We start from the raw sequence: 17407 nt of genomic DNA on the forward strand, positions 1-17407 counted from the left end.
TTAACGACAGGACCAGAATGCTTGATATATCACCAATTATCTGCTTAACGTCAGCGCTACAGACTATGTCTTTGATATCCAGACCAATCAGAATCCAATATATTATCTGCTATCTAATCAAGGTCTTGAGCAAGCAAGTAATGAGCAGCATTTGCTGTCAAGCTAGTAGAACGGGGAATAAATGGAAATTGAAAAGGTGTGATCGTTTATTGGATTGGCTCTTTGAAGCAAATTATATGTGAAGAATTAAACGCGAAATAGCTTTCATGACGTTTTTTATGGTTGAATTTATAACGTCATAATGTTAAAATAAACGAAGAATAATTTTAAAAGCATTATATATATTTTAAAAGCCTGCAATTCCTATATTGTTTTACAAAATTAACGATTTAATGATTTTGAAAGATTCACATTCTAACTTTCATATTTAGACATACTGTTTCGAATTTTCTAGCATATAATGTTATTTCATGCTTTATGAGGATAAATTATGCAACTATTCAATTGCGTTTGAGTAAATATTAACATTTAAGTTAAAGAACGTAACTTAAACCAGTTCTAACAGTTGCTGCAAACCATAAATAGAAACGCAAAACCATGGTTTTCAAATTCTTGGATTATAGAACTACACGCAGTACGCATCGTGAATAAAAAGGCATTTTGTTAATAATTTAATCATATATCTACTTTCAGACATTTGCTTTTTATCTATGCACAAAATATTTGATTTGATATCATCATGGCATGTTTTCTTTCGTATGGCAGTTTTCCTTTTTCTAACTTTACTATCCCGAAACGAAACTCGAAATTTGGATATTCATGAATCATTGCCAATCACGTTGCAGTTTTAATGAGCATTCTAATTAAAAATAAAATTTTTTCGGTGTAATTCAGGGAGCTACTATTTCTTCCCGGGATGTATGTTACATTTAATGGTAAATTTATTTTATTTACTAAAATCTCTGATCATGTGTTCACATGGATTAAAATAACTGAATAAACTTATAAACTTTTAAATAAAAAAGTTACGCACTTTTATAACCTAGTAGATAATACCATACTAATCTAATACCCATACTAATCTGAGCAGATAATAAACAATAATACATTGAGCAGATAATAATATTATATTATCTTTCTATTGTTAAAGTAATGTGACGGACAAAAGTAACAGAATAAAGTCAGTTTTTGGTTTCTTGTAATTTTCTTTGTTTGCACTTCGGAATTTCTGTTCTCTTTTCCTGTAATTATTGTAAATAACATAATACATGACAGTGGAAAAAACATTTAATTTTACCTGCCTGCGAAATTTTAATTAGCTGTAAGTTTGTTACTTTTTCAATGAAGATGACTTAGTGTAAAACCCCAAAATTTATTTATACCGCTTGCCTGCACATTTCTTTGACATGAAGAGAATACAAAACTGAACAATTTTCTTTTGTTATTTTAATATCGATTTTTGAGACAGAGAAAGTATTTGAAATTATACACGTTATAAAAAGTTAAAAAAAACCTCAATGATAATACTGGATTTGTCGAATTAAGCAGCCTGACAGACAGAAATAAAAACTGTTTAATTCCTGCATGGATTAAATTTTAGTTTTTGAAAAATCTCTTGCTTAAGCTCTTCAAGAAGGCTGTGAAAAATGGTTAATTTTTAGAATTTACTTTCATGAAGCAGATACTGCATAAGTCGAACAGAATTAGAATTTCATACAAAATTCTAAACTTTGTATAATCTTTCTAAAATATTAATTATAATATTGTATAATTCAGAGAGGATACTATGCAAATTGTATGTAAAGCTTTTGCTTTGGGGTGGCTCTGAACAGACTTCATTTTTACTTCCTTGTACGAAGTAAAAAAGAAGTATTGTAATCACAAAAAATTTGGGTATCATATTTCAACGAAAATATCCAGTTTGACCGCTATTTTTACGTAACATCTATCTGTATGTAAGGACAGAATAAAGGACTCTTTCCCCAAACGAATTATAAAAATGATTTAAAATCGATTCAGAAGAGATTTTTTCATGGATTCTATACGAACGTACGTACATATGTATGTATGTATCTCGACTAACTCAAAAACGAGTAGCCGCAGAGCATTGAAATTTTGTATATAGAACTGTTATAACATGTAGATGTGCACTTCTCTTTTTGGTTGCAATCGGCTGCACCAAAAGTATATATGTATATATATATATACCCACTCTGTTACTCGATTAACTGAGCTCAGTTTTTTTATTCTTATATGTTGGTAAATTGCGCATTTTTTGCAAATTGCTTTAAAATTGCAAATTCCTTTAAAAATGATTGAATTATATTGCCATTATCTCCCGGTTAAGGTTTTTATGCCTTTAGTAAAACTGCATGCAATATTTCTAGAATTATCAACAGTTTAAAAGTTGTTTAAGCGCGACTAAGCATTTTTTTTTTGGCCATAGCAGCCATATTTGTTTACATGTGAAACTTTGCAGGACAATGGATTTGCTGCCAAGCTAGAGAAAGTAAGCTTCGCAACAAAATAACGCCTTCTTTTATTATTACGAATTAAATCATGCTTAATCCATTCTGGAATTTCTTCGAGGAAATAAGTGTATAAGATTTACTTCGTAAGTTTTTATATAGATATTTTGGGTTTTTGTGTATTTTTGCCTTGTTGCGAAGTGAGAGTTGAATTAACTGAATGAAAAATACTGAATTGTCTGTGGGAAACTGTGTTTCTTTTTTTTTTTTTTTTGTTTGTTGTTGTTGTTGTTGTTGTTTCTTTTATTGTTTAGTTTCTTTTAAACATGGTTTTAGATTTATTATAGTATATGAATAGAACATCGGACAACGATTAGATAATTCTTCAGATAATATAATTTTTGCGCATTCTGAGTTATAAAATGAATGAAATGTAATGCTGTTAAATCAACCTAGCGCCAGAATGCCACTATGGTAAACAAACATGGAAAATTTTAAAGAGTGCATTTATTCTACTGCGTGTTATGCGCTATCGACGAAGTAGATTTAGTTCAATCTAATAAGTTTAAATGAAATGCAAGAAAAAGTGCGTATAATTTAATATTCCGAACAAGGATGTCATGTAGTGTACACGTCAGACATTTGTTTTGTTTAAAGGCTTTATTACCATCAGGAAGATGAAGTAAAATACACGTAACTAACGTCAAAGGAAATTTTGCGAAAGCGAGATCCAGGAGGCTTTCAGTAGATATAGAATCTAGAAAGCTCTAGACTGGCGTTAAAATATAAAACTTTGGATAAGGTTTAGACAGATACTCAAAAATTAGTTTCCTCAGTACTAAAGAAACTGAAATCTGCTATTAAAGCGAAATTTGACTTCTTTCATAATGTCATTATTTCCTCTATTTTACACCGATAACTCAAACGCTGCTTTTATTGAAATGAAATGAAAGAAAAAAGCATTATATACAACGGTTAGGCAACAGCACATTAACTATTTTCTGAATATAACCCTCAGAAAGAAGAAAAAAATTTTGTTTATTTAAAAAGCATTAAATTTCTTTTTAAAATAAGAAGTTAGACTTTTCGGAGCAGAAAACGTGAAAAAGCAATTGCGCCTTCGCCGAGATTCGAAATAGGTTGCCAGCCAAATGTGCAGACGATCCGAAACGAAAACGAAAAACTTGTAGGGAATAATATCATAACATCTCTAAAGTAAAACTTTTAAAGACAAAATACTTTTTCTTTTATTTTTGAAATATTTTTGTCCTTCTAGTGGAAAAGTATAAGTAACATTCCCTTTAATTAAGATACAATAACACGCCGAATAAATACTAATTCAGAAGTCAACACAACAAAAATTAGCGTTATATTTTCAAAATTTTCACAGGACTAGTTTCGATGGTTTTACCGAACCACTGTCCTCAGCTGCAAAACCGCAAATGAACAAGATAGGAAATAGTGATTAGATAAGATAAGAAAGCCTGGGCAAGAATAAGCAAGTGGCGCCATCTGTTCGTGAAACCAGAACTAAAACATAATTTCTTTAAAGGCCAAAGGCAAAGATGGATTGAAATTAGGATCGTTAACTAGAACAAAAAGATTTTTTTGAATGTGAATTTTGGCAGCAGAAAATTTGAAAGTGTGATTTTCGGACCAACAGAAGACTTCAGGGTTTCCTTTTTTCTAACATATGCCTCATGTTCCTTGACGCGAAATTTTAAGGCTCGCTTAGTTTGGCCAATGTAAATTAAACCACACTGGCAAGGAATCCTATAAATACTCCAAGAATTCATATCCGGAATGGGGTCCTTGAGTATGGAATTCGGAATTTTATTGATGGGAGAATAAACAACCCGAAAGTTAAATTTCTGCAAAATATGTGCAACTTTATAGCTAATTGATGGAAAGAAGGGAATGACAACAGAATTTTTATAATCTCCTAAAACAAGAGTGTGCCTTTTAGTGTGTTGAAATGAGAAATTTTTTAACTGCTTGATTAATAATGTTGGGTGAAAAGCCCCTGTGAATAGCTATTGCTTTTAAATAATTTAGTTCTTCATCAAGGGCTAGTTTGGAGGAGCAAACTTGAAGAGCACGGAAAACATAGGAATAAAATGAAGCTAACTTAAATGAATGAAGCTATGTTAGAAAAAAGGAAACAGACGTCTTCTGTTGCTCAACATTGTTGGTCCGAAAATCACACTTTAAATTTTTCTGCTGCCAAAATTATTCAACAAACATCTTCCATTGGGGAACTGGATTTTCTAGAAGCATTTCACATTCAAAAAAAAAAAAAAAAAATCTTTCTGTTCTAGTTAACGATCCTAATTCCAATCCATCTTTGCCTTTGGCCTTTAAAGAAATTATGTTTTAGTTCTGGTTTCACGAACAGATGGCGCCACTTGCTTATTCTTGCCTAGGCTTTCTTATCTAATCACTATTTCTTATCTTGTTCATTTGCGGTTTTGCAGCTGAGGACAGTGGTTCGGTAAAACCATCGAAACTAGTCGTGTGAAAATTTTGAAAATATAATGCTGATTTTTGTTGTTTGACTTCTGAATTAGTAACATTCCCTTTCTTTTAACTTTTCATTAACACATGAGGAATGTGTTATTTGCGCTGCTGTCTTTTCTCTCTTTACTGCTACTGTCTGCAAATGCAGACGAATATAGAATTGTAGTTTGAGTGCGGAATGAAATAATTACTTAACTTGCTAATTAAAATAAAAGAAACAAAACGACGAAATGCTTTTTCGCACATTTTACATTTTTTTTTTTTTTTTTTTTTTTTCAAGAATCTCTTATGAAATTTCGTCACAAAAATATTCAAACAGATAATCGGATTTGAGTTGAGAGCTCTATTGTGCGCCCAGCTGAAAAGACTGCAGTGAATGGAGTTAGAAGAAAAACCGTACTTACTAATTAAACCTTATCAGATCGTTATCTCGTAATAACTTTGAGTTCAACCTGGAAAAGAAATATTTAAGTATGGTTGTGAAAAGATTTTAGTTCCCTTATTTCTAATTGTAGCATATTGTAAAATATGATATTAACAGGAATATTGTTGAGAAAAAACAACTGAATGAAAAATGTAACTTCCAAGTGTAACTTACTTTCATTTCCAGATTTTAAATAAAATCTTTATCCCGCTAGTTGATACAAAATTAAATCGGCTGTTTCATTTTTTGGTAAGAAAATTTAGTTGATTTATTTCGATTTATTGAAAAGAAAAAAATCTAATGTGGACGCCGGATGACTTCCTTGTAAGCCTATTTACACGCATTTCTTACTGCACTTCATTTAAACTTATTTCTTCGAATTATTCTAATTTAATTAACCCATCCCTCAAGGAGTGACGAAAATAGGATTAAAAACTGCAAATTTTGAAATTAAATCTCCCGGCCAATTTTTGTCGTACGGGGGTCAAACATCTAGGAATTTTATTTTCTTATAACGAGTATAAAACTTTCCCAAATATAAGTATAGGAAACGGAAAGACAGCATTAAAAATTTGGTTTCGTCATTTGTAGTTATTATATTATTGTTATTATTTTTATATTTCGTTATTCGTTATTATATGACTACTAAAATCGATTCTGAAAACAAAGAAGGCTAAGGACTTTTAAGTCGGGTAAGGGAGTATGTATGTATATGCGTCATATATATATATATGATACATATACATACACGCCCCCTATGCCTATATGTCTTTAGGTGTGTATGTATATGTATCATATGATAGAAAGTATATGATAAGAAATATATGATAAGAAATCTCTAAGAAAGTATATGATAAGAAATCTCTAAGAAAGTATATGATAAGAAATCTGTTTTATTTGAAACTAGCGGAAGTACTCGATGCCAGTTACATTAGATTAAGAGTACTGTATCTAACAACAGAGAGAACGATACCACTGTAATCCTTCTCTAATAATGATGAAAAAAAAAACCGATTCATAAACATACATTTTTCAATCTGATGCGATATGGAACCCACATAAACAATTTCGATAGAAAAATAAGCTAATTCTTCTCTTATTATATCAGAGCAATGGCACGCTGTTTTTAATTTTCGTCTTTCTAATGAAATGGTCGTAAAAGCTCACGTTCATTGTGTCACCTATATTTGATTTTAGTCGATTAAATGAGGCAAAGCATTATATATATGCGGCTCAAGTGTTTGTCGCCGATAGTTTATTAGTTGCTTGCGTAACTGTAAATTGTTTTATTCCCCGTTTTGACAAAGCCCGTTTTGACATATTTTGACAAAGCTAAGCCGGAAAAATTAAAAATACAAGAGCACGTGCATTTAACATTTAATAAATAAATTTAACATATAATAGAATTCAGAAATATGCAACCGGAAACGAAGAAAAACCAAATAAAATGAAATAAATAAATATTTTTATTATATGCAGCTTAAGTGTCTTTTGTCGCCGATAGTTTATTGGTTGCTTGCGTAATTGCACTAGCTAATGGGGTGACAATAGTTTTGCCAATGGGTTGCCGTTTCAATTGCGACGTAGACAATTTCCTGTAAAACTTGCCTTTGCTAGGACCGTCAATAAGTCTCAGGGCCAAACGCTTAAACGCGTTGGCGTTTTTTTACCTGAGCCTGCATTTGGACACGGTCAATTTTATGTTGCCTGTTCAAGAGTTCGTGAACGAACAGACATAAAATTAAAAATAATTGATGGTCCTATGCAAGGCGAGCTTAAAAATGATGGAAAGATCTATACAAGAAATGTTGTGTACAAAGAGATCTTTGACATGTGAATTAACATTTATTATTTAAATCACCTTTTTTTATTGAGCTAGCGGTGGTTCTTAAGAAATGTACCAGTGGTTTCCTTCATCGCACTCTACTTTAAGCAATTAAGTAAGTAGAAGGGGGAAATCCCGTGGGGCAGTATGCAAAGGAGCGTCCTCGCCGCCAGCCCTGAGTAATTCAGTTTGAATTAGCAGACACCTTTGCACAAATCATTTTAATTACAATTTATAATATCTAGAACAGCGGTCATTTGGTATGACCGCCGGGGTTTCTGGTTTATCATAATTGATCAGAAATCAATAACGCAAGCAAACAAACAAACATACAAACAGACATTCTTCTTTACATGTATTGATTTTGTAAAACTTAAGAATTTTTCACTATGATTTGAAAGCGAGCAGTGGCAACACCTTTCGAAATAAATCATTTTTATCTCCAACGTGCGAGACTGTTGCCACTCAAAAAAATAAGTGCGAAAACTAGCGCTTTCAGAGTTTTTAATTAATATTTTGGCTGCTTAAAGTCGTACGAAGATGGGAATATTCGAAATGGCTTCCCACGAATTTTTGGAATTGGGAATAATGTATTTAATGTTTCGCAATGCTATTTTTATTTCAATTATTATTCAATTATGCTATTTTTATTCAATTATTGTAAAAATTCGAAATTTTTTATAAACAAACTCTAGGATTTGAAAGTGAGCATTGGCAACAACTTATAAAGGAGAATAAAAATAAAGGAATAAATATAAATAGAGATTTTCATCTCCAGCTTGCGAGACTGTTCCCACTCAGAAAATGAGAGCGAAAATTATCGTTTTTCTGAGTTTTTAATTAATATCTCTGATTTTTGCTTTTTTTTTTGGGGGGGGAAGTGGGCGTCGACCTTTTTCAGAACCCAGAATAGAACTATGACAATAGTTTTTAGGAAGCTTGTGACAATAGCTTTTCTAAGTTTGGTGACAATAGCTATAGTAGTGACTGAGTTATTAGAGGACAACCAAACCCACAGACGTTCGTCGTTACATATATAGATATATATTTAGGGGTGAAAAAATAGCGTGTAGTGGATTAAAAAAGTGAATCAGTATATTCATTATGTAATATCTTTTATTAAAAGGGAGAAATGCTTAATTCACTTCGAAAATTTCCTCTTATATAGATCAATAGATCACATTCTGTTATTTTCCAGATGATATCAATAACGACTTGCAGCCATGAAATCACTTTGAATACTAGCACAATGGCATGAAATTTCATCATCCCTGATTTGTTAAAAGTCCCGAAAGTGGTCGATAACAGCATCTAGGGAAAATGCAGGGAACCGGTAAGGCAATTTACGGAAATGACGGCCGCGCACAGTTGATTGGACATTGATTACATTTCTGAGATCGGAAATAAACAAGAAGCAAGTTGTGCAGTCTTTGCATAGTTTTAACAAGCACAAATAATTAGCTCTTGTATTAAATATCAGCATATTGCTTAGGACAAAGATCTTACAAATTTAAACTTCTTCCGCTAAAACTATATCGAAAGTCTTTGACTTGTCAACCGGTTTATGAATTATCATGATAAATATATTTAAAAATCTGTTCGAAATAGACAGCATTCGGAAATAATTATTTTAGGATAATACTGCTTGTAGAGAAAATTGCAAATCGCGCAAGAGAATCAAAACGTAAGTGGTTTTTCGAAGGAAAAATCTGTTTCCAGCATATATATAACACATCCCTCTTGCAACGCATGCCTATATAAAGACATTAGAACTAATGACAACGATTGATACAATGTTTAAGAAAAACGTAATAATAACAAAAAATAATTTCAATTGCAAATATTGATGTCTGCGTGTCAGGTAGTGCCTTTAAAGTTTCGAAAACACCACTTGGATAAATGCAAATTTTTGTCAGTTATTTGATGATGTATTTTTCATGGGAATAGCTCGAGCATCACGTTTATAGCCTTTATTTCGTAATGTATGCCCAACTGAACAATTATTCCCAATAAAAGTCCAGTCTTCAAGTGTAAGGCTTATCGAAAACTGTATTCATATATAAAATGAATTGAAAGTGTTTCTTCTGCCCGAAGATTTTTGAACTATTATGGTGAAACTTTGCATAAAAAGATGTTTAAAAATTTAATTTCATAAGTGCCTAGAAAAGGTGTCGTTATTTTAAGTTAACGACACAATTTTATTCGTTACTAACAAAAATCTGATAGATTAGAAAATATTGTTATGAATCGACGGTGCAGCAAAAGTCTTATTTATATTTTATATTATAAAAGTGCTGGTATAAACCATTCGAAAAGTTAGTAGCCCAAAGGAGTAATTTGACCAGAAGGGCTGTTAATTTCTTTTTGGTATTTTGCGTCGATTCATTATATACGGCAAAACACTTTTTAAATTACTGCCACCAAATATTAGAGCTCTGTAATATATTTAAAGAAATTAAATAATGAAAAATCTGCATAGATGTATATATGTTTCTCTCATTGTGATAAAACAACGACATCTCGAGCCATCAAATTTTGAATGACGTTCGTCTCCATCCTAATATGAACATCTGGAAGACCAAATTTGGAATTTGTTTTATTACCTATTCCATATTTTGTAAAGCATTTATGAGTTTTTGATTAAGAAACTCAACCCTTTCAAAGCGAGCAATGGCAACACTGTACGAAAAAAAAAAAAAAAAAAAAAAAAAAAAAACTTTTTTCTCCAGCGCGGCGAGACTGCGTATCGCAAATGCTAAAGCTATGCTCTTTTAAATATTTTGTTATATTGCTGTTGAATTGAATTCTATGTTTTAAGTATGAAGAACATGATAATATATAATATCATGTTCTTTCCAACGTTCCAACGTCCCTTTGGGTGTAATAGAAAATCTTTGCTTGGGAATCCCATTCATTGTCTTCCGCTACTATAGAAATTTGTGTCTTATATACTTGACAAGTCTTGCCATCATATGTGGATAGCTTCAGAAAGGGACGAGTAGGCATGGGTAGAAATTTAAAACCCTAAATTGTTTCCTGCCGTAGTTATGCACTTCTTTAGGGTGTCAAATTCTTTGGCGACGGCCGCAGAAACCCTGTCATCAGTTTGATGTTGCACGGCAAAACCTCTTCCTTCTATTCGTTGCTCCACAGCAGAAACTCTTTCTTCTACTTGATCTTTCGCAGAAGAAATCGCAGAACAAATTTCTATATTTGTTCATTTACAGAAGAAACGTTTTCTTCAATGAGCCCAACTATATTTTCAACAGCGTCTAATCTGCCTTCCATATCCTCAAACTTGTTTTCTATTATACAGGTAATCTCTTTTTTATTTCCTCTTGACCTGCTTTCATTTCTTTTTTAACGAATACTTGGGCCACTCCCATCTCTCCTTTAACAGTTTGATCTCTTCTTTAACAGAATCTTTCATGTCCTCTTTAAATGATGCTTAACCAGCTTCTATCTTTTCTTGGAATGCAGCAAAAGCAGTGACGAGCTGTCTCAATTGCTCTACCATCCCTCTAGTGATTGGTATACAATCCCACTTCTGACATCAAAAAGTGCTGCATGCATACAGGTTCGTATTAGATTGAATGCATAAGTGTGATAAAAAGTTAATAAAATTTATTGTTATCACAAGAAATATAACAAAACGCCTTTAACCCGCGAGCACACGCAGCGGGTATGTCATACCCATGTGCATTTTTCTTTTTGTATATTTCTCGCCCATTCTTTCATAAAAGGACGAAACTTGGTATAGCTGAGTTCAAGGTCACATACTTAAATGGGGGAAATTCCTGAGGTGGCAAGTGCAACGGTTTTTTAGGACCAGCATTGTTCGGGCATGTCATACCCGCGCGTGTACTGGCGTGAGTCACTTCGCACCTCTCGTTTTCAAGCTTTTAGTATAAGTTTTTCTTGAGTTGTAAGCATGGGGCCGTATATTCCTTACGATGAAGAGATGAAAAGATTGAGAAATCTCCTTGAAACAGTTTCTTTTGGTGAGGATTCACTTAGTGAAGAAGAGGAAGATGTTGATGACGAAGAATATAATTAGTAATCATGATGCATCCATATAGAGTAGTGATTCAGGTACAGAAAATGAAACTCTGGAATGTAGCAATGAGTTTTATGTTGGAAAAAATGAAGTAAAATGGAACAAAAATAAATTCCGGACTAATGTTAGTATTGAGGCAAAAATTTTATAACTAAACTCCCTGGAAATACAAAGTATTCTAAAGACGTCTCAACACCTCTAGAGTCCTTGTCATTGCTTATGAATGAAGATATGCTAAAGTCCTTGTCATTGCTTATGAAGTTGATAATGTAAATATTTATATTGATTCAATACGAGAAAATTTCACTCGTGAACGGGATGAGTACTTTTCTCAAAGCCTTATGAATGCAGCTAATAGAAAATGTTCAAAATGAACGACGACGAGCATCTGTGGTTTCTGATTCTGGACGCACACTGACCACCGATGAACATGTTAACAATGGACCGCCCTCCAAAAAACCTGAAATGACTTACAAGAGGTGTACAGAGTGATACAAGAAAAACGATAGAAAGACTAGATTCATTTGTGAAAATTGTAGCAAAGTATATATATGGAACATATGACTCCATTTTGTAAACAATGTTAAAAAAATTGTAAGTAAATAATTTTTCTTCTCCTTATTGTTTCCTATTCTATCTAAAATGAAGTATTAACTTGGTTTTACGTTTTAATTTCTTTTAAAAAACCGATTAATTTTTTCCGGCAAATTTTTATTTACAATTTTTTTATTCGGGTATGACATACCCGGCGCGTGTTCTCGTGTTCGTCGGATCGGTGCGTGTGCTCGCGGGTTAAAGATATTCGTACAATATGACGCAATGTAAACAGTAGCTATAGTTTAAACCACTAAAACATTAAGTAGAACGCAATCCAAAGCGCAGAGAAAGCTTATCCGATCTCACAGTGAATTCGCTACAATCAACAAACAATAGTTATCTTATCAACAACTGAACTGAGATGTTTCTGTCCGGCTCTTTGAAGCTTTTTAATCATTTACGAGAAGCATCTGGTAATTTCCGTTTTGTACAATTACGAGATATCTATTTATTAAATGTTAAATGCGCGTGCTCCTGTATTTTTACGTTTTTGGCGTAGCTTTCTCTTAAAACTCGTCAAGCGCTGCATTGCACGGGGAAATAAAATAATTTTAGTTACAATTACACTAAAAATAGCTAACTAAATACAAAATTCGTAACAGTATTCTTTATGAGTTAATTTAATTTCATAACCATAAAAGGTTTTGAAATATACAATACTTTGTAACGATTTTATTCTTCTCCGTGCATAACGTGTATACGAGCCAATTTCTCTTGGAAAGACCTCCATGAAGGCATCCTTCCCTTAGGTAGATAGCCCTCGAGTGCTTTGCCATAATTAAAGAAACCAAACTAAACCAGCCTAACGATTTTATTCGAGTGTAGGATAATTGATATTACGGATTAACTTTATATACTCTCATAATTATGTTAAAATTTATAATGCAAACTGTCTACAAAGAATATACGGGTATTTTATCACTTTTTATCTCGGTTTTTCAAAAGGGTAACGCAAAAATGTCTGCCTTGAACGAATATTTATGTTAGCTCTTCGTTAGTATTATTGCACTTAGGTTCAGAATTATTTAATTCTAGTGCCTACCGAGAAGTAAAAGCACTGATCACTGGTAGTTCGATCCGAGTTTCGAATCCCACGACTGGGTTGGCTGCATGGGGGCTTTCATGGATTTCTATATCTACGTGTATAAGAGCCAGTTTCCCTTAGAATGTCCTGCACAAAGGCATCTCTCTCCTTAGGCAGATAGCCTTTGTGTGGTTTGAAATAATCAAATATACCAAATTTAATTGTAATGCAACACTGCAATTTACCCATTTTTAGTTATCAACAAATAATGCAGTGCTTTTCTAGTCATATTTTTTATTGCAGACTTGTGCAAAAGTTTAAAAAAATAAAATAATTTTTTTTTTTTTTTTTTTTCTTTTTTTCTCTAGGTGAAAAACAGATCTTACATTTCTTGAATTAGTGTCTCCAGATAAGTTGACAATTTTCTAAATAAAAACGAAATGCGAATTGCTTTAATTCCAAGATTCAAGAATTTAAGGGAAAAAAATCACTGTGAGTTGTTAATATATAGAATTATCAGCTCTAAATGAGAAAAGATAGTAAAAATTAGAAGAAGAAATTAATCATTACTTTTAGGAAAGAAATTGAAAGACGTAAAGTATAAAAAGTGAAACTGATAGATAAAGGTTTTAATTAATATTGAAAGCCATCGTTATCTTTCCAGAAAAAAAGTTCCACAAAGAAGGAAAAACAAAATTGAATAAGTCAATTTAGTGAAGCTTCTGCTTGATTTTAATTTTATCTTTTAAAAGTTTTCTCGAATGCAAGATAGCTCACCTCGTTTCTTTTTCCTTTTCTTCTTCTTCTTTTTTTCCTTGTCTGTGCAGGAACAAGCAATAAGCAAATGATTTCGCTTTTTTTGCCAAAGAAAGAATTCAATATGTGAAGGTTTTAATGAAAACGTTAGGATTCTTGCGTATTAGTATTTGCGTTAGAATTATAAAGCTGTGAAAAAGTACTGAAAATATGATCGTTTTCTTTATTTTTCTTTAGTAAAACAGTCCATTTAGAAATGAAATGAAAGGTTGTTTATTTTGATACGTAAAATAAACAGTCAAGCGAAGATGAAATTTCTTTCTCTTTCATTTAAGGCATTCAGGTTTATTCAATTAAAAATTAATTTTCATCTATTGCAATCGAAGGAGACTGCTGATTATGCGTGATTTCGAATTAAAATATGAAAAAGGTAGAAAAATATGGTAATAGATTTAATTAATATGAATAGTTTAATGCATATCTATATCAGTGTCTCAGTGTCTATATCACTGAGGGATACAGATTGTACTTACTATTTGAATAATATGAGTATTATTACGTGCATCTCAAAAATGACACACAGGATTCTCAAAACAGTTGTCTATATACTTTGCTTATTTGCAATTACAAGGTTTCTCAAAATAAACAGAAATATAACTTTTTGACTTGCTCACTGCTTAAAATATTTGACTTCGGTTGAATCTGGGAGTGATTGTCGTAATGAATAATATTATAGTTATCAACACCGAGTTTATTAATGTTCTCAGGAATATTTATCTGTTTTTGACATAGGTTTCCTAGCGGGACTTCCTCCACCGAAGATCTCATTATGATACTTTTTTAAAATTTTTCAAACGACAATACACATTTCTGTTTTTATTTATACCACGAAGAAGGCATGCAGAAAAGAGGGAAAATATACCTTATATACTCCCGTTTTTAAAGAGCGACTGGTGATTAGGGGACCCAGTCGCTAAATCCTTGTGGGAGGCCTTCATCGAAGATTCATCAGGCTATTTTGATGTCGGAGACGTGAAAAATGGCCTCTCCGGGACTCGAACCTGGGCCTCTCGAATACACGCCGAGTGTGCCAACCGTTACACCTCGAACGCATGCTGGAAGGAGGGAGAAAATTAGCTTTCAAAAAATAGATGCAAAAATATAAAATTTAGCATTAAAATAATTTTCTTGGCCCTACGGATGCGGCTTCATCGCCTGAGAAATACGTCCAAGATGTTCAGGCCCGGTTTGAGGTGATGCATCGTTCTGCACGAAAGCGAGTCAACATGCCGACGGAGAAGGTGAAGATTAGATACGACACGAGAGCTACTGGACATAGATTCAATTCCACGAAGGAGACAAGGTGTGGTTGTGGAACCCGATTCAACGAAAAGGACTCAGTCCTAAATTACAGTCACCTTCGGATGGTCCACATACAGTCCTGAACAGACTGAATGACGTCATGGTTCGGATCCGTAAGTCTTCCAACTCTAAACCTAAAGTCGTTCATTACGACAGGTTAGCTCATTACTATGGCCATAGTACGTAGTGTAAATAATTGTAAATAGTGTAAGACCATGGTCCTTTTTGTTTCTAAATGTGTGTTTAGTATTTGTTTTGTATTTTGTATTTGATTTGTATTTAGTATTTGATAGCACTGATTTGTTTAAAGTTAGCTATTGCATTTATTGTTCATGTTATTGTAATGTAATGTTTATTACTGCATTTATGCCTTAGTTGTAAGTTTGGCTTCCTGTCCAGGGATTGTACTGCCCGGGACGTGCAATCCTTGGGGAGGGGGCAGTGTTACGGATTTGGTATTTAAATAACTAATGTTAGTTGAATTATAAATTAAATTGTTTTATTCCCCGTGCAGTGTAGCACGTGACGAATATTAAAGGAAAGCTAAGCCGGAAAATTAAAAATACTAAAGCACGTGCATTTAATATTTAATAAATAAATATCTCTTTTTGATTTCGAGAAAGTTCCAGAGAATTCTCGCGCGCGATTTAAAAAGCTTACATGAACGGCATGAAAACCTCTCAGTTCGTTGTTATTAGTTTTTTTTTTTTTTTTTTTTTTTTTTTTTTTGTAAGAGTTTTCTTAGAAAACTGCTCTTGTTGACTGTAGCGAATTCGCGGATTAGTTTTCTTTAGCTGTTTTGAATTAAGTTCTCTTGAACGTTTGAGTAGTTAAAAGATAACTACTGTGAGATATTTTAATACCGCACGAATATCTGAGGAAAGTTAAGCCGTTTTGTTGTGATAATAATCAATTTTGTTCATTTTTCACTTTGTGCATTCATTTCATAAAGAACATGTACGCACGTAACACTATGTTACGTTGAAACTCGGCAAACAGTTATTGGAACCTTATTGTTTAATTTAACTACAAGTCGTAGGAGTCGTAGAATATATATTGTTACGGTTTTTGTATTGATTTATTTAGCTTGTTATATTTCATAGAATTGTTATTAAATTGTTTCCTCGCCCCGTGCAATGCTGCACGCGACTTATCTGAAGAGAAAGCTACGCCGGAAAAATTAAAAGTACAGGAGCACGTGCATTTAATAATTAGTTATCTCGAAATTTTACGCTTTTGCTGTTGTTGTTGTTACTGTAGCGAACTCGAAACTGTTGTTGTTTACTGCAGCGAACTCGCGGTGAAATCGGATTAGCTGTCTCTATTTTGAATTAGTTCTGTTGAACGTTTTGGTAGTTTAAAAGATATTTGTGAGATATTTCAATACTGTACGAATATCTGAAGAAATTAAAGCATTTTGTTTTATCTGTTGTGATAGTAATAAACAGTTCACTTTTCATCTGACTTGTGCATTCAATTTATTACGAACCCGTACGCACGCAACAATATATTTCAATTGAGATTTATCTGTTCCATTATTTTTTGAAGTTAAATTAAAAAATTACCAATTACGAAGATGAAACATTATTTGAGCAAGGAATTTTAGGCAATTATCTTAACGATAGAGATATTTGCCTTAACCCGTAACAGGGAATGTGCGGTCTGACGGACCGCGCCACATGTTCCTCCCATCACCCCTATTGCATGCTTTGTCCAAGTGAATAGATTCTTCCCCTAGCTTCACGTTTCGTGACCTCCTTTCTAACCCCTTCTTATCGGAATGCTCTGGCAAGTGTATCTGTTGAAATTCTTCTAGAGCGGTCTGTGAGACCTCACCTCCCTCTCAGTGTTACAATTTTCGGCAGTAGTGAACACATGGCTCTGAAGTTAGGTCCGCGGAGATTCATTTATCCTTCTGATCCACGTTATGCAGAAGAACTGAAAAAAAATTCTAGACGGAGTTGGAAGTGATTTTAGTGAAGAAGATGACTGTGAAGAAAATTTCTGCGAAAAAAAGGCGAGCAGTGGTTTTGATGTCATCATAGCATCATTCGATAGAAACAGACTCGGAAACACAGAAACCTGAAATAATTGTTTTTTATAACAGAATCAAAGGTGGTGTTGATGCTTTAGATGAAAAATGTTCTGTCCATTCCTGTAGTAGGAGAACAACGCGTTGGCCTATGGCTCTTTTCTACCGGTTAGTAGATATGAGTACAGTAAACGCATATATTTTGCACCAAGGTTATAACCAAAACCCTGTTATGACCAGAATGGTGTTTTCGAAAGAACTAGCGAGAGAATTAGTCCAACCACTACTACACACAAGAGGGAAAAATCCAAGACGAAATCGAAAATTGCGCCTGACGATAAAGCG

Source organism: Stegodyphus dumicola, chromosome 3, assembly GCF_044657685.1.
Source record: "Stegodyphus dumicola isolate Sdum_Otavi_A_Nest chromosome 3, ASM4465768v1".
Taxonomy (NCBI): domain Eukaryota; kingdom Metazoa; phylum Arthropoda; class Arachnida; order Araneae; family Eresidae; genus Stegodyphus; species Stegodyphus dumicola.